General features: G+C 45.4%; 1 protein-coding gene across 1 annotated transcript in view; it reads right to left on the bottom strand.

Annotated features, from left to right (window-relative positions):
• The window catches only part of TTC7A (tetratricopeptide repeat domain 7A), a 596,795-nt gene that overhangs the window by 163,097 nt on the left and 407,982 nt on the right, over positions 1 to 25,716 (bottom strand). The window lies entirely within an intron of this gene.

Here is a 25,716-nt window from a genome sequence, read left to right as displayed (position 1 = left end):
GGAGAGGATCGGGGGGAAGATCCGCTGCTAGACACCCCTGGGATACATCGCTGGATCCCGGTGACAAGGTAAGTAACCCCGCTTTCAGGATCCAGCGATGCTTCTGGCGGTACCCCGAGTGTGGCTCGAGGTTTCCACTTTCAGCTCTGAAATTTAACCCCGAGCCGCGCTTAGGAATACTGCTAAGATGGTTAATGACCAGGCCATATTTTGCAATTTGGCGCTGCATTAATTAAACGGACAATTGCGTGATTTTTATTTTTGCGCTATAAACAAAAAAAGAGCGACAATTCTGAAAAAAAAAAAAACAATATTTTTCACATTCTGCTATTTGACATTCCCAAAAAATCAAAAATCAAATTTTTTTAACATTTTAGGACAATTTGTTTTCTGATACATATTTTTGGCAAAAAAAAAAAAAAATCGCAAAAAGCGTATTTTGATTGGTTTGCGCAAAAATTATCGTGTCTACTAACTAAGGGAAAGATTTATGTCATTTTTATTGTTTTTTTTTTTAACTAGTAGTGGCGGCGATCTGCAATTTTTTTGCGGGACTGCGACATTGCGCCGGACAAATCGGACCCCTGACTGACATTTTTGACACTTTTGGGGGGACCAGTGACATTACTACAGTAATCAGTGCTAAAAATATGCACTGTTACTGTAACAATGGCACTGGCAGGGAAGGAGTTAACACAGTAAGTGATCAAGGGGTTAAATGTGTACCTATGGGCGTGTTTCTAACTGTGGGGGTGTGGCTTGTGAAATGATGACAGAGACCTGTGATCCTATATAGAAGGATCACAGGGGCGCTATGATCATTCCAGGGAGAAGAACGGTCAGCTGTGTTTACAACACCTGACCGTTGTTCTCTCTCAGCGGGGAACGATCGCGGGTTTCAGGCGGCAATTGGAGCCACCTGCCCCGTGCTTCGGGATTCCTGCTGACGAGTGGGGACGGGAGCGCGTGGGCAGCGGCGTGCGCTCGCCCCCTAGCTGCAGGCGTGTGACCGACGTATACCTACATCGCTTTGCGCAGGGGGGGCTGCCTGCCGCAGTATAACTGCGGTGGGCGGTCGGGAAGTGGTTAAGCAGACTTCTGGGAAAATCGGGGAGCCAATTACACAAGCAGGAAATGATGTTTCTGGGGTGTGGTCAGTATACATTCTGTGTACAGAACTCCTCCAGGTAGCCATATTGCATTGCATTTTCAGAAAATTACAACAGCTGCAGAGTGAAAAAGAAAAACGGATTTTTGTAAAATCTTACCGTAAAATCCTTTTCTCTTAGCTCATTGACAGACGTAGTCCTCGGTGATTCAACACCCTCGGGTTATGCTGCCCTCTACAGGAGTAGGACTAGACAGGAAAGAAAACGTTCTGGCCACACCCTAGGGGCAGTCCCAGAGGGTATATCCTCTCTCTCTCTGCTACAGCAAATCAGTTATGTCACAAAGCAGTGTTTAGAGAATTTAACCCAACCCAACTCAAAAACAGAGGGGCAGGTACTACGTCTGTCAATGAGCTAAGAGAAAAGGATTTTACGGAAAGATTTTACAAAAATCCGTTTTTCTCTGTCGCTCATTGACAGACGTAGTCCTCGGTGATTCAACACCCTCGGGACATCCCAAAGCAGTACCACAAATGAGGGGTGGGAAAATGGAAATCAAATCCAATCTAGAAGGCCCAACCGGTGCCAACTAGAAGTTTACAATGCTCATCCTCAGTGATGAGACTCAACAGAAATTTTTCAACAGAAAAAAACCCCCGAGGTAGACCACCGGTCTCCTCAAATTGCGGCCTGCAAAACCTTGCGGCCAAATGAGGCATCCGCCGATGCCATCACATCAATCTTATAAAATTTTGTAAAGGTATGTACCGACGACCAGGTGGCCACCTTACATACCTGGACCACTGATGTCTGATGGCGATAGGCCCAGGAAGTACTGAGCGCTCGAGTGAAGTGCGCCCTAACAGGGAACGGAGGATTCCGACCCTTAATAGAATAAGCCTGTACCACCGTCTGACTGATCCATCTAGATATGGTCGCGGCAGACACAGGCAATCCCCTTCAAGGGCTATCCGTGATCACAAAAAGTGAGTCCGTCTTACGAAAACCACTTTAGGAAGGAAGGATGGATTAGGAAGAAGAACCACCTTATCCCTATGAACCACCAGATCTGGGGAACGACAGGATAATGCGGCCAGTTCTGACACCCTGCGTACAGAAGTAATGGCCACCAAGAAGGCCACCTTCTGGGATAATGTAAGCAAGGGAATCTCCCTAATATCTTCAAAGAGAAGTTTCTGAAGAACCGACCACACTAAATTAAGATCCCAGGCGGTAAGGGTGCGCGCACTGGCGGAGCCAGATGTCGCACCCCCTGGATGAAATTCCGCACCAAGGAATGATTAGCCAAAGGTTTCTTGAGAGAAGATTGCTAACGCCGAAAACCTGACCCTTGATCGTGCTCAAGGATAGTTTCTGCTCAACCCCTTGTTGCAGACAGACCAAAATTCGGGTCACCGAATAGGTATGTGGGGGAAATCCAATAGATTCACACCACGCAATATAAGACTTCCATGTGCTGGAAGTCGCTTTCCTTGCTTTAACTGGAGGTAGGAATAACTGAAGCTGACACTCCCTTGTCCTTCAGTACCTGGGTCTCAATGGCCAGGCCATTAAGCCAGCGACTGTAAAGCAAGATGGAAGATCGGTCCCTGAGACCGCAATCCCCCTGAGAGGAAGTCTCCAAGGAGCGTCCGCGACTAGCCTCACCAAGTCGGCGTACCAGGCTCGACGAGGTCAGTCCGGAATTTCCAGAATAACTGGAATTCCCTCCACCTCTATCCTGCGAAGAAGTTCCCGCAGCAACTTGAGAGGATGGAAGGCATGCCGTAGCTGATACTGCCCCCACGGGGCAATCAGCGTTTCTGTTGCGTCCGCTAGAGGATCGCGGTGCGAGCTACAAACCTCCGCACCTTCCTGTTGAGCCAAGGTGCCAACAGATCCACATCCGGGATGTCCCAATGAAGGGACAGCTAGTGAAAAACCTCTGGATGAAGAGGCCATATGCAATTGGATCCGAATCGGGCTGCTCTAGAGCTGCTCGATCCAGTAAATCAGACAAAATCTGATCGCTCTCAGTTCCGATACCCTTATTGGTAATCTGGATACTATCGGAAGAAATGACTTCCCCTGGTTGAGCATCGGAGACTTCCTGGTCCGCTCGCTCAGCCGGATCCGATTGTCCAGGGAATCGGAATTCTGATTCCTATTAAAAAAGAATCTCCTTCAGGAGAATTCGGGTATGAGACTGGGTATACGGTACTGCCTCTAAGAAGGCCACCATCAGTCCCAGCCAACTGACGGACAGCAACATCTGAATCGTTGACTGAACCTTCTGGAGTTTCTCCGCAAGGAGAAACTCTCTTGCCCAGGATGTATCCAACCTTAGGCCCAGATAGTTCAGTCTCCTGGTGGGAACCAGGGATGACTTTGGGAAAGCGAAAAAACGCTGATGTCCTGCGATGATGGGGATATAAAGATAGGCCTCCTAAATGTCTATGTACGCCAGGAAATCCCCTTGATGCAGGGAGGCCACCACTGTACGGATGGACTCTATTTCTTCCCAAGTCCAGATTTGGACGCACCTTGCCCTCTTTCCTGGGCATTGTGAATAGGTTCGAATAGAACCCCTGAAACCGTTCAATGTTAGAAGGAAAGAATCGCACCGGTGGAAGTGATCGAAACTCGATCCTGTGTCCTCCAGAAACCAGTGAAGACATCCCCCCCACCCCAGAGATGGGTAGGGGCGCATCAGGCTGTATTCTTCAGGCTTGGCTGAGCCGGACTTTTTGTTTAGCCGACCAGCGCCCTTTGAAACCCCTCTAAAGGGGCTTTGGAGGGTTTCGCCTTATCGCCCGCCCTCGCGGAACGAACAACTCTTTATGAGCAGAAAAGGAAGGTCCTCGTTAGTTACGAGGTCCTTTTATCCTAACAGTCTGTGGCAAGACAGCAGGTGGTACCGTCTATCCTCTAAAGAGGAATTCCTCAAACGGATAGCACCTAGTCATGCGTTTGGAAATAACAGGGGTTCGTTTCAAAACGACCCCATTTGGGTAAAGGAAAATCCTTCGCCCTTTTGGTAGGCTAACAAGTACCAAAAAGGAATCTCAGTCTCAGCTACCTCTGCCGGTGTAACCTCAAGACTAAAGGTTTCCCGGACGGACACAACTAGTGCATCCACCACTCTTGTGCTATGGCGGAGGCAGAAACCTGCTCCTTACTGCTGAGGAGATCTTACCTGAGACAACAGCCCCCTAGGAGGGACCTGCAACTGTATTGACCAGCTCCGAATCCGTATCTGAAGTATCTGATAAACAATAGGGGTAGGCGGGGGTCGCTTCTTGACCCCCGTCCCTGACAGGCCACCTCCACCCGGGATACCAAAGACTCCAAAACTGACGATAATGCATTAAAAACAAGTGGGGTACTGGAGGGTCCTGCGGCCACCTTGAGGGGATCAGGTGGGGGATACCTATGCGGCAGGGTCAATGATAATACAAGACACTTGCCAGCGACAAAAAATGACAAAGTAAAAAACTTTTTTTTTTTTTTTTGTGTCCCCCAGTTGCAACAGCGCCCCCTCAGTGTTACCTGCCTTTTTGGACCCCACAGAGAGCGAGAGAGAGACCCCAAGGCTCATCCCTGATGCACAGAAGTTTTCATCAGCTTGCTCAGTGCTGTCCTGTTACAGACAGGAAGTCTTTGGCCCTATTTCCTGGGTAAAGGAGGCGGCTCCGCCCCTTAACACGCCTGCCGGCGCCTCCCCCTGGCTCCACGAGGTGTTTGAGTCACCTCAAACATGGCCGCCCCCATGCTGGAGACACGAGGCTACACCAAAATTGCGGCCTCGTGCGATCTACCAGACAATGGCGGCGCCTGCACAGAATAGCGGCATGTCTGCAGAAGGATCTCGGCCTCACAACCCTTCACCCTCATGGTGGTCAGCGTGGTCGGCGGTACCGGACCCTGTACATTAATCACCCAGAGGGGAATGTTTTTTTCTCTACAAAAGTGGAGTTACTCTTTAAATTTTCATTTTTGTATAACTTTAAAGTGGAATTCCGGCCTATTTTGCAACTTTAGTGATTCCTGGAGTGCTCGCTATGCTGATCAACAATTGGGCATTTTTTAAATTGTTTTTGGGGGTCCCTTACCTTATTTTCAGGGCATTTTTGATTGTATTTCCTCCTTCTCCCCCCTCTGTGGCCACAGCCACCGATATCACTTCCACCTTTGCATTGCATCCTGGGAGCTGTTTGTCATCACTCCCAGGAGGCTGGAATCAGGAATAACTCCCAGAACACTCCCTGGAATCAGGAAGAAGGACACAGCAGATTACACTGCGGCTTCAGATGCCCACATCCAAGATGGCCGCGCCCAAACAGAGTTTTTAAAAGTAAGATTTTGACTAAAATCCAATACTGTACACCTTGTAAGTATGAGAATAGCGGTTCTGTATAGGGCGATGGATTAGTATTATAGGGGTATTTTTAGTTAAAAAAGGTATTTGAGGCCGGAACTCCACTTTAAGATTTATTATTCTGATTGTGCCGTGTAATAAGTAAAATACAGTGTAATTTTGCAGAGCTGAATGCCCTTCACTGCCTCTCTGCTTTTTCTAATGTGCACACATATTCCTGGCACACCAAAACTCTGCCCATATGTTTCGCTGTCCATTTAAGGCAAAATAAACTGGAGGTTACATTATCCTTTCAGTGTTCCAGTTCTATTTGGAATCCCCTGTTGAAGCCGGCAGACAACCTTCTGTCAGGTTATTTAATGAATGAGCCAGGGCGGGGGAGAATGAGACATGACATTAATTCCCTGTGTGCGCACTCCCCACATTCTGTCCAGCCATAGCAATCAATAGTAATTCAGTTCACATAGCGATACATCATGCTGGATCATTTAGAGGAGGAAGTATCATTGCACAGCGCTGCTGATACAATCAGGAATGGATAAATGAAAGGCAGGCTTGTTTAGGGATTTGTTTAGACTTAACTCGCTTCTTTTCTCAGAATAGGCAATCCTGTAATCCCTCTACGTTCCGCGCTTTCATGATCAGGGAATCAAGTGTTTATGCAAAGCTGTAGAAGATGTTACCTGTCTATATGCAAATACTCAGCATAGAGCTTCTCAGGATAATGCTAGAATTTGGTAAAAGAAACTGCGCAAAAGCTTGCGCTCAAACAAGTGATCTGGAATAAGGCTTTTGGCTCTAAAAAAATGTGGATACAGAATAGCAAAGCAAAAAACAGCAAGGCAAAGTGAATATTTCCCAAGATGATGTCAATCTAGAGCACTAGCACAGATACTGTATATACAGCACTAGCACAGGTATGGTATATACAGCACTAGCACAGGTATGGTATATACAGCACTAGCACAGATACGGTATATACAGCACTAGCACAGATACGGTATATACAGCACTAGCACAGATACGGTATATACAGCACTAGCACAGATTTGGTATCTACAGCACTAGCACAGATACGGTATATACAGCACTAGCACAGATACGGTATATACAGCACTAGCACAGATTTGGTATCTACAGCACTAGCACAGATACGGTATATACAGCACTAGCACAGGTATGGTATCTACAGCACTAGCACAGGTTATGGTATCTACAGCACTAGCACAGATATGGTATATACAGCACTAGCACAGATACGGTATATACAGCACTAGCACAGATACGGTATATACAGCACTAGCACAGGTATGGTATATACAGCACTAGCACAGTTAGGCCTCTTACACGCGATACTCTTGTTTGAGCATCTCCTTTTTCAGCCGTAAAATTCAATCATATTTATGTTATTGAAATGCGCGCACAGAACTCTGGTTGAGAGCGGCTGTCCTACAGGTTTTCTTTAAATTCTACATATGAAAGATGGTGTGTGGGTCCCAAACACCTCAACCAACATTTTGATATGCATTTTAACATATGCATGGTGGAGGACCAGTTACCATTTTCCATAGCACCTCAAAAGTACTTCTCTTCACATACGAGTTAACCCTTTATGGCCTGACAATAAATCAGAATGACGTCATACGCTTGATGACGAAACGCGTCGGGTCCCGTGCTACACCCTACGTCACTTCTGGATTCTGGAACACAGCCGGAATGCAAACTGGCTGCGGCGCTGTTTTTCAGGTGATTCTATGAAACTCAAATTGTAAGTGACTACTTTCTTTTATTAAACCGGAATTTATGCATGCTACACCATGAGATTCTTTGCATCTTTTATGTCATGCTAATACTGCCCTACATTTGAACGGGACGGAGATTGGGATCCAGAGCCAGCCCTTGTAACCAGCCGTAGGAGATCCTGGATATTTTCCAGCGGGGAGATAGGAAACACTAGGAGTAAGAGATTCCATTTACCTACATTAGACCCCAAGGGGTCGTCTGGTAAGTGAGCTGAGCAACAGGTGAAGGATTCCCCATTTGCATGAAGAAATGCAATTTTGCTGCACATGAAGCACTTTAAGAATGAGCACATAATTGTTTTTGCTGCACGTTTTTACACCTGCACTTTGGAATTACAAAGACTGCCAATATATGCACAATCACTTTAATATTTGGGCACTTTGGGGATAAAATCCCCCTTTTTTTCTTTTCACTGATTGTGTTTTTTTGTGATTTTTTGTGATTTGTGTATTTCATTTATTCACTAATTTATTTACATATTCAAATTTGATTCACAATATTGAGCGCTGTCTCACATTTACCACAATAAATCAGAAGCATTGCTTCCAACTATTAAGAGAAACAAGAGAGAGAGGTTTGGGACTTTAACCACTTACCGCATACTGACGTACCCATACGTCGGCAGACTTTGTGGGGGTATACCGGGATGATGCCTCTAGCTAGAGGCATCATCCAGGTACCGTGGTTTAAAGCCGACGGTCGGCTTTCCGTCGGTAATGACCAATGCGGCTCGGGAGCCTCTCGATCGTTACCCGGGTGAGCGGGAGGGGACGTCCCCCCCCTCCCGCCGCTTCCGTGGCTTTGCTCGGGGGTCCCGTCCCACCGGGAGCCCCGAGCACCCAGCCGGCAAGTCTGCCGGCTGGATGGAGTCCCGATGAATGCCGGAAATGACATCGATCGGGTCTCCGATGACGTAACCCGGAGGCAGCGTCCATGACGTCACTTCCGGGTTACTGTGCTGCGAAAGGCGGCAAATTTGAAAAACGGCTGTATGCAAAAACGCCTTGCATACATGGAAGTGTAGTGGAGGGGTCTAGGGTGTTTTAGACCCTCGATCCCTCCATAAAGTGTACCTGTCGCTACATATTGGTGTCACAAGGGATGTTTACATTGCTTGTGACAGCAATAAAAGTGATCAGATTTTTTTTTTTTTTTTTAAAAAAACCTGTAATAAAGTTAAAAAAAAGAAAAAATAAATAGGAAAAAAAAAAATGTAGCCGCCCCGTCACCGTTAGCTCGCGCACAAAAAAAAACGTATACGGAAGTCGAGCCACGAATAAAATCGCTGTTCAAACCATACATGTGAGGTATCGCCGCGATCGCCAGAGCGTGGGCAATAATTTAAAAAAAAGAGCTACACTCTAACTCTAAACTGGTAACCTTTAAATAAATTTAAAGCGTCGCTGATTGAGATCTCTATTGACCGTAGTTTGTCGCCATCCCACGGGGGGGGGGGCGCAATTTTAAACCGTAACATGTTGGGTATCTACTCGGCGTGACATCATCTTTCACAATATACAAAAAAAATGGACTAACTTTACTGTTAAGTATTTTTTAAATGCAGTGAAATGTGATTTTTCAAATTTTTTCCCAAAAAAATGGCGTTTTAAAGACCGCTGCGCAAATACCGCGTGACAAAAATTTTTGCAATGACCGTCATTTTATTCTCCAGAGTCTTTGCTAAAAAAATATATATAATGTTTTGGGGTTCTAAGTAGTTTTCTAGGAAAAAATACTGGTTTTAACTTGTAAACAAAAAATATCCGAAATAGGGCTGGAGCTTAAGTGGTTAAAGGAGGTGTGCCTCCACCCATAGGTATAATTCACGAAAGTAGTAAATACGTGCAAGAAGAGGATAAACATATACCGTAATCAAGTATTTATTAAATTCTGTAAATAGATACAGAGGCGTAACTAGAACCTTCAGGGCCCCGATGCAAGAAACCATGAAGGGCCCCACCGGACCCCTGGCTGGGGCCCTTCCCTTCAAGTCTGGGGCTCTTCCCACTGATCCTGGGGCCCTTTATTACGGTCCCCCAGCGGGACCCTTTCACAAGTTCTGCAGTGGGCTCCCTTCCTGCCATCTTGGGGCCTCCCCACGGTGGTGGAATACCAGAGCCCGGTCGCAAGTGTGACCTTTGCGATCCTGGTAGTTCATCCACTGGTAGTTTTTATTTTTTGGTATTTTAATTGTATTATTACAATGTCACTGACTATGACTCTGTCCATTCAGAAAAGGAAGCTGGTAAATTACATATTTACCGACCCCTTCCTGGTTCTCTATTGTGACATCCTATCCTATCCATGTGTACAGGGGAGCCACACAGGCCCCCTGGAGCATGGAGCCCGGTTGCAATTGCAACCCCTGCAACCCCTGTAGTTACGCCCCTGAATAGATAGTAACATTGTATTGATAAAATTGGAGCATACATAGAATAACTGGGTACATGGGTGATATGATAAAGCCATGACAAATTGAAAAGACATAAATGGATGAATAGAATAATAAATAGACATGATGGACAAAAATAGATATACAGTAATCCCCCGCTCCATCGCGGTTCAGTTTTTGCGGTCCCGGTAATTCGCGTTTTTTTTTCTAATGTTATTTTACTATATAAATCATTAAAAATGAAATATTTTTGTGTTTTCCATAGCTCTTGCTCTGTCTCTTAGTATCTTTTATGTGTTTAGATGAGTTTCTATTGTTTTAAAAGTGTGTTTAAAGACCTTAAAATGCTTCTACACGTACAGTGACAGTAAAAAAACATGCCTACAATGCATTTTAATAGGGTTTTTCTATTTCGCGGAATTTCACTTTTCGCGGCTGGGTCCGGAACGTAACCCCCGCAATGGAGGGGGGTTTACTGTATGTGTATGCACATCAGGGTATGAGCCTCATTTAAAGTCCCAACCTTTCTCCTTCATCCAACTATTAAGAGATCACTTGTAGACCTCTTCTAACACCAGCAAACCCTGTGCTATTATCCAAGCAAATTTGATTGTATTCATGGTTTGTAAAATTGGATTGGATGATTTTATTGACATTTGTTTATATTTGTTTCATTACTATTCTACTATCTAATTCTCTGGAATGCATTTCCTGTATCGATTTCCCAGGGCAAATTATTGAACCCAATAAAGAAAGCTGTCTGCTGTTCTCTGGGTGATCTGCAATGTGTCACATCTGTGTATAGCTCATAGTTTACCCGCTGCAATGTCTTCTCTTCTCCAGCTTGGAATAAGTCCAGGAAGACGTTACACATGGAAGTCATGGTCTGGACATACAATGTATGCTGATAACGACCACGGTGACACATTCATACAGGAATTAAATTCTCTTGGTTGAGCATGAAAGTCATATGGACAAGGTGTTAGAATCAATCACACTGGAAATACCGCGCCTCTACTGACCTCGATGACAGCACAAGAGTGAGAGCAGCAGAAGAATTGTATTGAAATATGCAAAGACGAAAGCTTTGTCACAGAGACACTGGGAAGGATATATACAAACCGAAGGACAGAAAGCCTTAGACAAGCAAATGCTACATGGAAATAAATTGGCGATGATGGAGATACCCATAAATGTTTTCTGATGGACATGTTACAATCTAATTCATAACTTCAAAAAAAGGATCATTCCTCAAAAAAAAATGTTTATTAACCACTTCAGCTCCAGAAGGTTTTACCCCCTAATGACCAGGCCATTTTTTGCCATTCGGCACTGTGTTGCTTTAACTGACAATTGCGCGGTCGTGCGACGCGCGATGCTGTACCCAAATACAATCGATGTCCTTTTTTTCCCACAAATAGAGCTTTCTTTTTGTGGTATTTGATTACCTGTGCGATTTTTAGATTTTGCGCTATAAACAAAAAAAGACCGACAATTTTGAAAAAAAAAAAAAACACAATATTTTTTACTTTCTGCTATACAACACTCCCAAATTTAAAAAAAAAATCTAATTTGTCCAATTTGTATTCCGCTACATATATTTGGTAAAAAAAAAAGTCCCAAAAAGCGTATATTATTATTATTATATAGTATTTATATAGCACCGACAGTTTAGGCAGCGCTTTACAACTTGAGGGTAGACAGCACAAATACAATACACTTTAATACAGTAGGAATCAGAGGACCCTGCTCGTTAGAGCTTACAGTCTAAGAATATTAATTGGTTTGCGCAAAAGTTAAAGCGTTTACAAACTATGGGTTAGATTTATGGACTTTTTATTTCTTTTTATTAGTAATGGCGGCGATTAGCAATTTTTATCGGGACTGCGACATTGCGTCAGACAGATGGGACACCTAACTGACATTTTTGATATTTTTTGGGGACCAGTGACATTAATATAGTAATCAGTGCTAAATATTATGAACTGTTACTGTATAAATGACACCGGCAGGGAAGGGGTTAACACTGGGGGTGATCAATGGGTTAAATGTGTTCCTTTTTGTGCTTACTAACTGTGTGGGGGGATGGGTTGGACAGAGGCAGAGAGAGATTGGTGATTCAGCTTAGCTGAATCACACGATCTTTCCCTGCCTCTCTGGCAGGAGAGCCGCCTGCTTTGTTTACATAAGCAGACAGCTCTTCTCTCATTCTAGCCGAAGATAGCAGGAGACCGACGGCGATCGCGCCCGCTCCTCCCGCGGTCTTGCTCCCGCTGTGTCTAATCACAGCGGGAGCGCAGCTCGCGCCGCTGAAACCTTATGCACATTATCACTTAGATCTACGTGATAATGCGCAGCCAAGCCGTCCTGCCGCAGTAAATCTGCGTGGGGTGGTCGGCATGTGGTTAAAGTGGATCTTTACTGCATCTGAGCACCAAAAACACTACTTTTTAATCAAGCGATTCATGGAAGGGCTCACACCGATGGGGATGACAGGCGTGCCGTTCTCCTCTGGCAGGGAACTCCAAACATAAGCACATGAAAGAGAAAAGGAGGCGCAAACACATAGTGCATTACCCATGGACACCTTTAACCACTTGTCGACTGCCGCACGACTATATACGGCGCCAGTCAGCCCCTCACAGGCAAAGTGACGTATGGGTACATCACTAGCCTGTGAGGCTCTAGGGAGCGAGCGTGCGCAGCCGGAGGCACGCTCCCTCACGGACCCCCCCCCCCCCCCGCGCGAGTGACCGGTGGACCCGATGTCCGCCGGTCACTTGCGATCGTCGGTTACACTGGGAGAAAGGCAGGCGGCTAATGTAAACAAAGCCGCCTCTCTTTCTCCCCTGTGTAACAGCAGAGATCATACGGTCCTGCTATGTAGGACCGTAGATCTCTGTGCTGTTACATCACAAGCCACATCCAATCACAGTTAGAAGCACGCCCCTAGGGACACACTTAACCCCTCCCTTTCCAATAAAGTTAACCCCTTCCCTCGCAGTGTCATTTTTACAGTAACAGTGCATATTTATAGCACTGATTACTGTAGTAATGTCACTGGTACCCCCAAAAGTGTCAAAAATGTCAGTCAAGGGTCCGATCTGTCCGCCGCAATGTCGCAGTCCTGCAAAAAAAAAAATCGCAGATCGCCGCCATTACTCGTTAAAAAAAAAAAAACAATAAAAATGACAAAAATCTTTCCCTTAGTTAGTAAACGCAATAACTTTTGCGCAAACCAATCAAAATACGCTTTTTGTGATTTTTTTTTACCAAACATATGTAGCAGAAAACAAATTGGCCTAAAATGTTAAAAAATTTTGATTTTTACATTTTTTTGGGGGGGGGGGGGGGGGGAATTTTATATAAAAAAATGTGAAAAATATTGTTATTTTTGCAAAATTGATCCTTTTTTTTTTGTTTATAGCGCATGATCAAAAAATCGTACAGGTGATCAAATACCACCAAAAGAAAGCTCTGTTTGTGGGGAAAAAAGGACGTCAAATTAGTTTAGGTACAGCAGTGCATGACCGCGCAATTGTCCGTTAGCCCCGGTTCACACTTGTGCGTGTGCGGGGTTCGCATGTAATGTCGGAGCGCACTGCTCCGACATTACATGCGATCAGCTGTGCGGTGCGAGTTTAGCCATACAGTTTGTATGGCTAAATTCGCATCGCACCCGCAGCAAACACGCACAGGAGGCATTTTTGCTGCCGCATCAGGATCGGATCGCACAGCGGTTCACACTTGTGCGATCCGATCCTGTGCGAACTGCACGATCGCACTGCGATATGCGATCAAACTGGGGGTGTCGTTAAGATTACATTGACACCCCCAGCGTATCGCATATGGCAGTGTGAACTGCCGGGGGTGCGTGTGCGATGCGGGAAAAGGCTGCGAATTCGCAGCCTTCCCGCATCGCATATATGTGAACCGAGCCTCAAAGTCACGCAGTGCCGAATGGCAAAATAGGCCCTGGTCAGAAAGGGGGTAAAATCTTCCGGGGCTTAAGTGGTTAAGCAAAATCTTGCAGACCAATGGGAGAGTTACATCTATTACTCAAGACCTATGACTTCTTAATTAATTGATTAATATTTCAATAAGTGTTCAGAGGTGGTCATACATAAATCCCCCTTTAATCCTCTTTCTACATATGCCCTGTAGTAAATATCTCCTTTCCGTAATGCACATCAGTGAACGAGGAGAAGATGGCTTCTGTACATTCCCAGCATAATTCATCCCTTTGCCCCTGATGCATGTATTTCTACAGCTATCTGTACACGACCACATGCTGTGCAATGAAAATGTAGAAAAAGGTCCTAGAGAAGACGAGGATGGACTGATAATCCATCAATAAAAATCACTCCACTGTTCGTTTCCAGGTGATGACATTTTTTGACCTCGCTCTGGTGTTAGTACAGTTTTTATGATTCTCTGTGATTTTGGCTGCAGTGCTCCATTGTAGGCCAAGCGCCTCACAAGACCCAGAGCAATCATTAAATGCTTTGCTGGATATGCTAGGTCTGCCGTAAGTAAGACATCTGCTATTACAGATACCGACTCCTCTTCCCTAAAGGAAGCCTTCTTTATTATCAGAAATTGCCAATTCAAAGAGAAGCTTTGTATGTGGAAAAGAACGGTGAAGTTATCCAAGGATAAAACCTGCTATCTGCTTGGTTAAAGAGAACCAGACACAATATTTACAGAGTAATCTGGTTTATATCAATTCACAGAAAGGCTCTGGATTTACATAATGTTCCAAAACAAACAGCTTATCTTTTACTAATGGGTGTGCAGCCTGAGGATTGCCACTTTGAAGAATGAAAATCCGGATGTATTCAGAAGACCCCCAAAAAACGCCTATGCCTACAATAACAGAAAATATGTGTTTCGACCTGACCTACTGTTAAAGTGGAACTGAACTCAAACAGGGAAGGTTTGCTGTCTTTTAGGGAATATTTAGAAATGTTAATTGTGCTTAACAAGTACGCTGAAAGATTTATCCATTGTCTTAAAGCAGGGGCCTCCAAACTACAGCCCCCGGGGGCACATCTGGCCTGCTATGAGGCTTTACCCAGCCTGCAGCTAGTTTTATGGGCAGAGGGTTTAGATCAGTTGGTCTCTACTTCTGATTGGGATCCTGATATAAGGGGTCTCTAAAATGTGAGGGGGCTCTGATGTGAAGAGAGGACTTCTGATGTGATGGGAGGACTTATGATGTGATGGGGGGGGGGGGCTTCTAATGTGAAGAGAGGACCTGAGTTTGTGAATCGAGGACATCTGATGTGATGGGGGGCTTCTGATGCGAAGAAAGGACTTCTGATGTGATGGGGGGCTTCTAATGCGAAGAAAGGACTTCTGATGTGATGGGGGCTTATGATGTGAAGGGGGCTTCTGATGTGATGGGGGCTTATGATGTGATGGGGGGGGGGGCTTCTAATGTGAAGAGAGGACCTGAGTTTGTGAATCGAGGACTTCTGATGTGATGGGGGCTTCTGATGCGAAGAAAGGACTTCTGATGTGATGGGGGCTTATGATGTGAAGGGGGCTTCTGATGCGAGGGGAGGACTTCTGATGTGATGGGGGGCTTCTGATGTGAAGGGAGGACTTATGATGTGATTGGGGGGGGGGGGGGCTTCTAATGTGAAGAGAGGACCTGAGTTTGTGAATAGAGGACTTCTGATGTGATGGGGGGCTTCTAAAGTGAAGGGAGGACTTCTGACGTGATGAGGGGCTTCTGATGAGAAGGGAGGACTTCTGATGTGATGGGGGCTTCTAAAGTGAAGGGAGGACTTCTGACGTGATGGGGGGCTTCTGATGAGAAGGGAGGACTTCTGATGTGATGGGGGGCTTCTTATGTAAAGGGGGGCTTCTGATGTAAAGGAAGGACTTCTGATGTGATGGGGGGCTTCTGATGTGATGGGGGGCTTCTAAAGTGAAGGGAGGACTTCTGACGTGATGGGGGGCTTCTGATGAGAAGGGAGGACTTCTGATGTGATGGGGGGCTTCTTATGTAAAGGGGGGCTTCTTATGTAAAGGGAGGACTTCTGGTGTGATGGGGGGGGGCTTCTGATGTGAAAAGAGAACTTCGGATGTTATGGGGCAACTTCTAATGTGATAGGGGGGCTTCTGATTCGAAGAGGGGACTTCTGAAGTGATATGATAGGGAGTTTCTGATGTGAAAGGAGATGAGCTTGTGAAGGGAGGACTTCTGATGTGATGGGGGGCTTCTGATGTGAAGGGAGGGCTTCTGATGTGAAGGGGGGCTTTTTATGTGAAGAGAGCACTTCTGATGTGAAGGGTCGACTTCTGATATGATGGGGGTTTTGATGTGAAAAGAGGACTTCTGATGTAACGGAGGGCTTCTGAATTGAAGAGAGAACTTCGGATATGATGAAGGGCTTCTGATGTAATGGGGGGCTTCAGATGTAAAGAGAAGACTTCTGATGTAATGGAGGGCTTCTGAATTGAAGAGAGAACAACTGATGTGATGGGGGGCTTCTGATGTGATGGGGGGTTTACCAAGTGAAGAAAGCACTTCTGATGCAAAGGGATAGCTTCTGATGTATTGGGGGACTTCTGACATTAAGTTAAATTATATCTTGCAGATTTGATTATTAGTTTATTTAAAATGTATTTATTAATTTTTAAAATTGATTTAAAATGTACAATGTGGCCCTGTAAAGTTTGGAGACCCTGGTCTTAAATTGTAGGGCACTGCGCCATGTTTATTCTTAAGGGCTCCAAACTGTTTAATAATGCTCCCATTCCATACAGTGCTATAATAATTATTGCAAAAAGATTAGTTGCATAAAAACATTTATAAAAAAATATAAACAGGCACCATGTGGTAGATGGGCAAATTAAAAAACTGGTTCTCTTCAAGACCATAAAGATTCGTTTATACCTGCATCGGTCTGTAAAAAACGGTCCACGGTGGATCACTTTCACAGAGCGATGCAGGGGCAGCCGATAGGCATGTGATACTGCCACCTCCTGCATGCCTGTGTTTTGACAGTCAAGTGGCCTTTTCAATGAGAATACTGAGTCACAAGTGCGGTCCTAGATTTTAGCTTGTGGTTGCAGCCTGGCCTGTTCACTTGAGTAGCCTGAGTTCATTGGCAGTACGGCCCACCAAAGGCAGCAGGAGGATAATTTTCTGCTGCACTGTGATGCTCAACCACCTATTTTTACTGCCACCCAAACTGAAGTGAAAACTAAGTCTAAGGGAATTCCATATTTGATGCCAGCACTAGGGGACTATGGGCAACCAAATATGATGGTAAAGTACAAGTGTATGTTTATGCAAAAGTCCCTCCAGTCCTCAATGAACAGGCTGTGCCACCGACAACCTCCCCTCCCCACTGGTCTGTACTTATCTCTTCTGACCTCCTGTGCTGTTGGAAGCCCAGCTGGTAAAAATGTAATGCTGGGTTGCCCAGGCCTGCACACTAAGACACCAGTGCCATCTTAAGAACATTATAGGCCCCCGGGCAATGCAGTGAATTGGATTGGGCCCTGCATACACAATCACCCATGAGAATAAAAATGCAAATTATCAATAAGGCAATATTTATGGGTACAGCAGTGCGAGGCTAATGACAGCTTCCAAGTTCGGCAGCTGGGTCCGGTGAACACACACATGGATAGGAGTCAGGCTCGACTGTCCCTTGTGTACTTGTGCCCGTGGAGGTGGACAGGCATTCCTGCAGTTGTGGGCTCCCCTTCCATGGCCTAAGTGGCCCGACAGCAGCGCAGGGCCGACAGGCGCTTGCCACCTGCTAAGTTCAGTGGCGGGATGCACACAGGAGTCAGGACTAATGCTTGGCTGGGGCTGGGTCACTGGGCAGGTGGGGCTCTCCGGGCAAGTGGGGCCCCCGGGCAACTGCCCAGCATGCCCATTCGGTAAGACAGCCCTGTAAGACACTATCCCATAAACCTGAAGGGCCGTACTGCAGACCCGTAATGAAGAAGCAACGTTGTTAGTGCGCAAACATGGCATACCGACACTATACTTTTACCAGGCTATAGTTAAGTCCGGACTTGCAGAGAAGAAGGGGAAATGTTGTTACAGCCAATTGTACTGTGGGAGGTAGAGATGGGGGCTGGGGTTTTTTGCAGAAAGTTTAAACTTGTATTTGTAATGCTATTGCCATCCAAGTAGATCCCTCCCCAGAGGCCCCAGTACCATTAAAACTGTTCTGTGATTTCACTCAAAAGTATAACAACACATATTGAACTCAAATGAACAAATTACGCAATCACAATTGGAACGACCGTTCTCCCATTCTCATGAGTGTTGTTTTATATATGAGTCATTTATTGAAGGACGTACTTTATTTATATAAGTGCAATCCATGTTATTACATGGTTTTATAAAATAGAGTTACACTATTAGTGGTTCATGTCTTCATGGTCCGCTACACATTGCATTAAGATTTGTGAGATGCATTTCACGTAGGGAACACACAGAGCCCTCATAATAAGTGATAGATTTGGGTAATCACAGCAGAGAAGGGCAATCACGATGGAGGTTGCTTGACCTTTAAGTGGTCCACTTTAAAGAGTTCCTTTTTTTAATAGAGAAATGTGTATGAAGGAACACAAAAATTGCCTTGGTGGGTCAACAACGGAAGAACTATTGTTATGGACAGGTTGTGGCTTTTTCTTTATAATATTCACATTTTTGGTCCTGGTGGTATTGTTTTATTAGTAGTTAGATATTTCCACTGCCACAGCCTTATTCACCATATCATTGTGCCTCAATATTATATTTTTATTGTTGTTTTGTACATTCATATTCAGTGAAGCTGCTTTAGAGCCCATTCACACTGAAGCGGCACGACTCTGTACTACTTCGGGGGCGACTTGTGAAGTCCCGTGCACCGCGACTTTGGCGCGACTTGAATGGACTTCATATAATGAATGTCTATGCAAGTCGCTCCGAGGTCGCCCCAAAGTAGTACAGGACCCTTTTTCTAAGTCGGAGCGACTTGTGTCGCTCCTATTAGAACGGGTCCTGTAACAGTGCATGGACCGCGACGGACCGTGACTTGTCAGGCTGACAAGTCGCCTGACAAGTTACGGCAGTGTGAATGGAGCCTGAAAGCCAAACTCCAAGCAAACAGCTAAATACACAGATAAAATAAATACAAATATATTTGTAGCCCTGGCATGGAAGCCGCTGGGCCTGGCTGTCACACATAGACACCTCTCTGGTGCATCTGTCCTTCCCCTCTCCCCTGCTCTAATTGTAGAAAGTGGCCATGCGGGGGGGGGGGGGGGAGAGGACACAGACACTGCACCTGCAGCCTCTGGAGGAAAGTCCTGCCCACTGCCCAGGACAGATGCATAGTGATTGGCTGCAGAATCATTGCAGGGACTTGTGAGGAATGTAGTCCCCACCTGGAAACTTTGCACTAATATACTGTTAGACTGTGTGGGAATACAAGTCCCAGGAGGACCAGCTGCCAAAACAGCAAGAAAAGGGGACTGGCAATCCTGGGCTGGGGGGGAGTCTCTTGTGGACAGAAGAGAAGGCAAAAACTGTGCTACTGACTTTGCAGAGGCTGGTGATGCTGCAGAATACCAGTGCATCCCTCTGCTGCCTCACCTATCCAGAGGTCGCTGTTGCCAGAGACCCCGTGCACTGCGGGAGAGCACATTCGCACTTTGGTTGTCTGACCCATTACCTAGGATCACAGCAACAGTATCCACAGCTGCTGCCAATGGCCTTGGAGATCCTTGGAGGCAACCTAATCATGTGTCCAATGTCCCAGACACCCGAGAAGGGAAGGAGATTCCACAACCAACTTCTAAGTGGTGAAAGGCCCTTGACCACCATCTTGGTAACACTGCTCTTAAAGAGACAGCACCTGACTATTTAGGACCCCCCTAAGAGTTTAATAATCACTCTCTTTCCTTTACAAAATAACTCTGTTTAGGAGCGCTCCAACAGAATCTTGGGCCCCAACGCCAGCCGTTAGACAGGTTTACCACTAGCAGGGGAAAGGAGATAGGGAGGGACGGTGACTTATAGCCCCTGATTGTACTGTACATAACCTATATTTCTTTTTCTTCTTATTATATAGGATATATATATAGTGCTGACAGTTTACGCATCGCTTTACAGCTTGAGGGTAGACAATACAAATACAATACACTTTAATACAGTAGGAATCAGAGGGCCCTGCTCGTTAGAGCTTACAATCTAAGAGGTAATAACTGTGGGGGATGGGCTGATGGAGAAAATAAAAGTACAGCAGTAGTTAGGTGGAAGTCACATAGGTTTCTCTGAAGAGATGAGTTTTCAGGGATTTTCTGAAAGTAGACAAAGTAGGAGAAAGTCGGACAGGTAGGGGTTGAGCATTCCAGAGGATGGGAGAAGCTCAGGAGAAGTCCTGGAGGCGAGCATGAGAAGTGGATACAAGGGAGCTAGAGAGCAGGAGGTCCTGGGAGGAATGAAGAGAGCGAGTTGGTTGGTATTTTGAGACCAGATTAGTGATGTAGCTGGGCGCCAAGTTTTGGATTGCTTTGCAAGTTATGGTTAGTAACTTGAACTTTAGGGCTTCTCCATTAGTCAGGGCCCTGGAGGTTCAGACTTTGCCTCTTGAGCCAGGTTTTTGGTACCCTGTGAAATTGTGTTTAATAACATCTCAATTGTAAATGTTATTAGTGCATTGGCCTTTGTTTGTCATTATTCATGGTTATTGTCACTGTTATTAGTCTGCTGGGCATGTTGTTCAAATTAATCTTCTTTCCTTCAGTCTTGGTGTGTCTGAGGGCATGCATGGTACTGAGATATACTGTGTGTGTGTGTATATATATATATATATATATATACATACCGTATTTATCGGCGTATAACACGCACTTTTTCCTCCTAAAAATGGAGGAAAAAGTAGCTGTGCGTGTTATACGCCGATATAAAAAAAAAAAATCTCCATAAAGCAGTGCCGAGAGGTAGAAGGTGACGGGCGGCGCCGAGGAGAAGGAAGGACGCGCTGTCAGCGGAAGTCCCGCCTCCTATGCCGACGTCAATCATAGGCGCCGGGACTTCCGATGAGAGCGCATCCTTCCTTCCTCCTCGGCGCCGCCCGCCCCCTTCTACCTCTCGGCACTGCTTTATGGAGATTTTTAGTGATGTGTATAGTGGCGCTGGCGAGGTTGCAATTATGGGCGCTGGCGAAGGCTAAATGTATGGGCACTGGCAAAGGCAAAATGTATGGGCACTGGCAAAGGCAAAATGTATGGGCACTGGCAAAGGCTAAATGTATGGGCACTGGCAAAGGCTAAATGTATGGGCACTGGCAAAGGCTGCATATATGGGAACTGGCAAAGGCTGCATGTATGGGCACTGGCGAAGGCTGCATGTATGGGCACTGGCAAAGGCTGCATGTATGGGCACTGGCGAAGGCTGCATGTATGGGCACTGGCAAAGGCTGCATGTATGGGCACTGGCAAAGGCTGCATGTATGGGCACTGGCAAAGGCTGCATGTATGGGCACTGGCGAAGGCTGCATGTATGGGCACTGGCGATGGCAAGGCTGCAATTATGGGCGCTGGTGAGGCTGCATGTATAGGCACTGCACTGGCGAGGCTGCATTTAAGGACACTGCGCTGATGAGGCTGCATTTGTGGGCACTGGTAAGACTACATTTAATTTAAAAAAAATGTTCTGAGTTTAAAGCTGTTTATTTTAAATTTCAGCTTTTTTCCTGAAATTTCTGCCCTAAAATGTAGGTGCGTGTTATACGCCGATAAATACGGTATATATATATATATATATATATACACATACATACATACATACATATATATATATACACACACACACACATATATATATAAATATACAACTGAATTAGATTTAGTTCAGTTACTTATATAGAGCTGTCAATTTACACAGCGCTTTACATATACATTGTACATTCACATCAGTCCCTGCCCTCAACGAGCCTACAATCTAAGGTCCCTAACAAACATTCATACTTACACATAGTAGGGCCAATTTAGACAGGATCCAATCAACCTACCAGCACATCTTTGGAGTGTGGGAGGAAACCGGAGCACCGGGAGGAAACCCACGCAGGCACAGGAAGAAAATGCAAATTCCAGGCAGGAAGTGTCGTGGCTGAGATTTGAACCAGTGACCCTTTTGCTGGTAGGCAAAACTGCTAACCACTACACCACTGTGCTGCCAAGATATAAGGTAACTGTTTTACCTGCTAAAGGATTTCCATGTTTTCTCATCCAGGGCAAGTGACCCGATTTTTCTATGCTGCCGGTAAGTTACACTTACAGGTCTCTTCCCTCAGCCTGTGACTGGACAGTGAAGGGACAGGCAGAAGACCGATGAGCTCCTCTCTGCCACTCTGCTCTCTCCTACTATCAGTGTGCCCCTTGTTGGCACATCAGCGCAGCAGTACAAATGACGAGAATCTTGTGCTACTTCTTCCTCTCAAAGTCTGAGCTCTGCTGTACAGGGAATGCACGGAGCTGATAGAAAATACAATAATTCAGATACTTACGCTACTTGCATTTAAAAAATAATTAAACAATATAATAATGAATACAGAGCTGGCCAATTAAATGAATTAACACCCAAGCCCTCAACACGCCTAAACGCGCCTAGACGCATTTACACACATCTCTGCCAAAACAATGCTACAAGGAGGAAAGGGGTCTAGGAGAAAGTTAGGAAAACATAGTTGAATAGAATTTTCTTTCATTTAACCAGTTTAAAAATTGTAATAAAAATATACAAAAATGTCAGTTGGTTCCATAGTAGCAGCTCTTAGGAAGCAGTGCATGCACCCAATGACCATAATGTCATGAAAACGCGTCCTTTTCCTTCTTGCTTACTATTCTGTTCTCCAATCTTTCCAATATATCATTTGTAGAGCGCACACAGAGAGCCGGAGTCAGGGGCCCCATCAATACTCCGTGAATAATTTTACTCAACAGACAATTACAGTAATTACATTATTGGTTGGCTTTAGTTTGCAGAGTCAACCGTTTATAGCCAATTAGTGTAATATGTCTAAAGAGCAATACCCAGGTTGCCCCATATTTCTTCAGAGAGACCTCCTTGCCTCTATTTTTTCTAGGAGCAACATGCAAAGTGCAGTAGCCTATTGTAGCCAATCAGAAGCCACCTTTTTATCAGTCCAACAAGACAGTAGTGACATGACATGATCTGATTGGTTGGTATAGCTGCGCTGTGGTTCCTTGATCCATGAAGCTGAATTGGAAACTAATGCAGAGAATTAGAAGGGAAGCTCTTGTCAAGAGTATTAAATCAGGTTTTAACCACTTGCCGACCGCCCACAGTATATTTACTGCAGCCCCTCCTGGGCAAAGTGACGTAGTACTACGTCGCTTGCCCAGGAGCCAGTAGGGGGCGAGCGTGCGCCGCCGGAGGCACGCTCCCACCCCCGCTCGTTCCCCTGCATCCCCACGTGTGTGACCGGCGGGTCCAATGTCCTCCGGTCACTCGCGATCTCCCGGTGGAGAGGGAGAAAGGCAGGCGGCTGATGTAAACAAAGCCGCCTGTCATTCTCCCTGGTGTAACAGCAGAGATCATACGATCCTGCTATGTAGGATCGTATGTCTCTGTGGTTACATGAAAAGCCACGCCCCTTTACAGTTAGAAGCACGCCCCTAGGGACACATTTAACCCCTGCATCTCTAATAAAGTTAACCCCTTCCCTGCCAGTGTCATTATTCCAGTAACAGTGCATATTTTTAGCACTGATTACTGTAGTAATGTCACTGGTACCCCCAAAAGTGTCAAAAATGTCAGTCAAGGGTCCGATCTGTCCGCCGCAATGTTGTAGTCCCGCAAAAAAAATCGCAGATCGCAGCCATGACTCGTTAAAAAAAAAAAAAACAATAAAAATGACAGAAATCTTTCCCTTAGTTAGTAAACGCAATAACTTTTGCGCAAACCAATCAAAATACGCTTATTGTGATTTTTTTTACTAAAAATATGTAGCAGAAAACAAATTGGCCTAAAATGTAAAAAAATTTTGATTTTTACATTTTTTTGGGGGGGAATTTCATATAAAAAAATGTGAAAAATATTGTTATTTTTTCAAAATTTTCGCTCTTTTTTTGTTTATAGCGCAAAAAGTAAAAATTGCAGAGGTGATCAAATACCACCAAAAGAAAGCTCTGTTTATGGGAAAAAAAAGGACGTCAATTTCATTTGGGTACAGAGTCGCACGACCGCGCAATTGTCCGTTAAAATCACGCAGTGCTGAATCGCAAAATAGGCCCTGGTCTTTGAGCAGCCAAATCCTCCGAGGCTTAAGAGGTTAATAAATTAAATTTTATTAGTTGTTAAAGGCAACAGCTCTACTATTTCTCCATTGTTTCACCAGTCTTTGTAATTCAGCACCTGTATTGTCAAAATAGACACCTGCACACATAGGGGTGCACAGCTTATTGCATTAGGGTGGGGACCCCAAAGCTCAAACACATATGACATTCTCTTCAGCCTCAGTTGCACGAGACAGTGAATGAATGGACAGTGCTCTGTGCTGAGTGGCTTCCTGTTCATTCACAAACAGAAGCATAGTATACACAGGTTACTATGTTTCAGTTATGAATGAACACAGTGAGTAGTGAGTGTGTTCACGGTGTTCATTTAGAAAAGGAAGGCGCTAGTAAATTACATATTTCCTAGCCCTTTTCTCCACTCTCCATCCTGAAACATCCCCTGAAACATCCCTGGGGGGAGAGGAGAGGAGGGAAACCAGCAGCCCTGCGGGTCGGGGGGGGGGGGGGTATCTACACTGCATGAAGTGATTAGGATGAGCTCAGGCACACCTGGCACTGCGATATGCGATCTGATCTGGGGGTGTCGTTAACTCCTAATTGACACCCCCAGCGTATCGCATATGGCAGTGTGAACTGCCAGGGGTGCGGATGCGATGCGGGATCACGCTGCATATTCGCAGTGTTCCCGCATCGCAGAAATGTGAACCGGCACTTATTACGAAGAAGTAAATAAATCTACTCACAAGCATAAAAATGTCAAAGCACATCAAAGTCTCAGTATTGTTCAGCCCAACCCAAGTGTTTCTCAGCTTTGGAGATCATCAACCAGATCCAACTGGCTTACCATCTTCTTCAGAGCCAAACCTTTTGGATCCTTACTTTTTTTCTTTTACATCATTTTTGTGTGTTGCTTACCTGGGGAAGAGATGGCACCTGGATGTGGTATGGGAAGAAGGCAAGTTGGCGGAGGCAGTGTGATGCTTTGGACAATCTTCTGCTGGGAAACCTTGGTTTGATCGAGCACTTGTACTTTTACTCAAGTATGGGTTTATACAACTCCGGGTTAATGCGCCTTGCACACTGCAAAAATAGTTCAGGAATGGCTCGAGGAACAAAATAATGAGTTTGAGGTATTTGACTTGACCTCCAAGTTTTCCAGATCTTAATCCAATCAAGCATCTGTGGGATGTGCTGGAAAAACAAGGCAATGGAGGCCCTACCTTGCAACTTACAGGGCTTTAAAAAAAACATGTTATACTTACCTGCACGGTGCAATGGTTTCGCACAGAGCAGCCCCGATCCTCCTCTTCTTGGGTCTCTGGGCCCCTCCCCTTGCTGAGAACCCCCACAGTCAGCCACATACTCACTCCTGAGCTGGCTCTCTGTGCTGCTGCATCTGAGCCAATCAGGAGGGAGAGATCCGAGAGAGAGCCGAGGCTCTCGTGCACACCGCTGGATCAGGATTGGGCTTTGGTAAGTATTAGGGGTATTAGGAGGGAGTTGCACACTGAAGGTTTTTTACCTTCATGCATAGAACGCGTCAAAATAAAAAAACATTAGCTTTTACAACCACTTTAAAGGATCTGGTGGCTTGGTACCAGATACCACAGCATACCTTCAGAGGCCTAGTGGAGTCTATGCCTCGACGGGTCAGAAACTCAATATTAGGTGGGTGGCCATAAAGTTATAACTAACTGGTTTGTCACCTGTAAAAACATATAGGTGTCTGCACTATAGACTATAGGTGTCTG

Source organism: Pelophylax lessonae (genome assembly GCF_965119305.1).
Source record: "Pelophylax lessonae genome assembly, chromosome: 3".
NCBI classification, from domain to species: domain Eukaryota; kingdom Metazoa; phylum Chordata; class Amphibia; order Anura; family Ranidae; genus Pelophylax; species Pelophylax lessonae.
The sequence above is the reverse complement of the archived record's forward strand: the minus strand, read 5'-3'. Positions and strand labels throughout refer to the sequence as shown.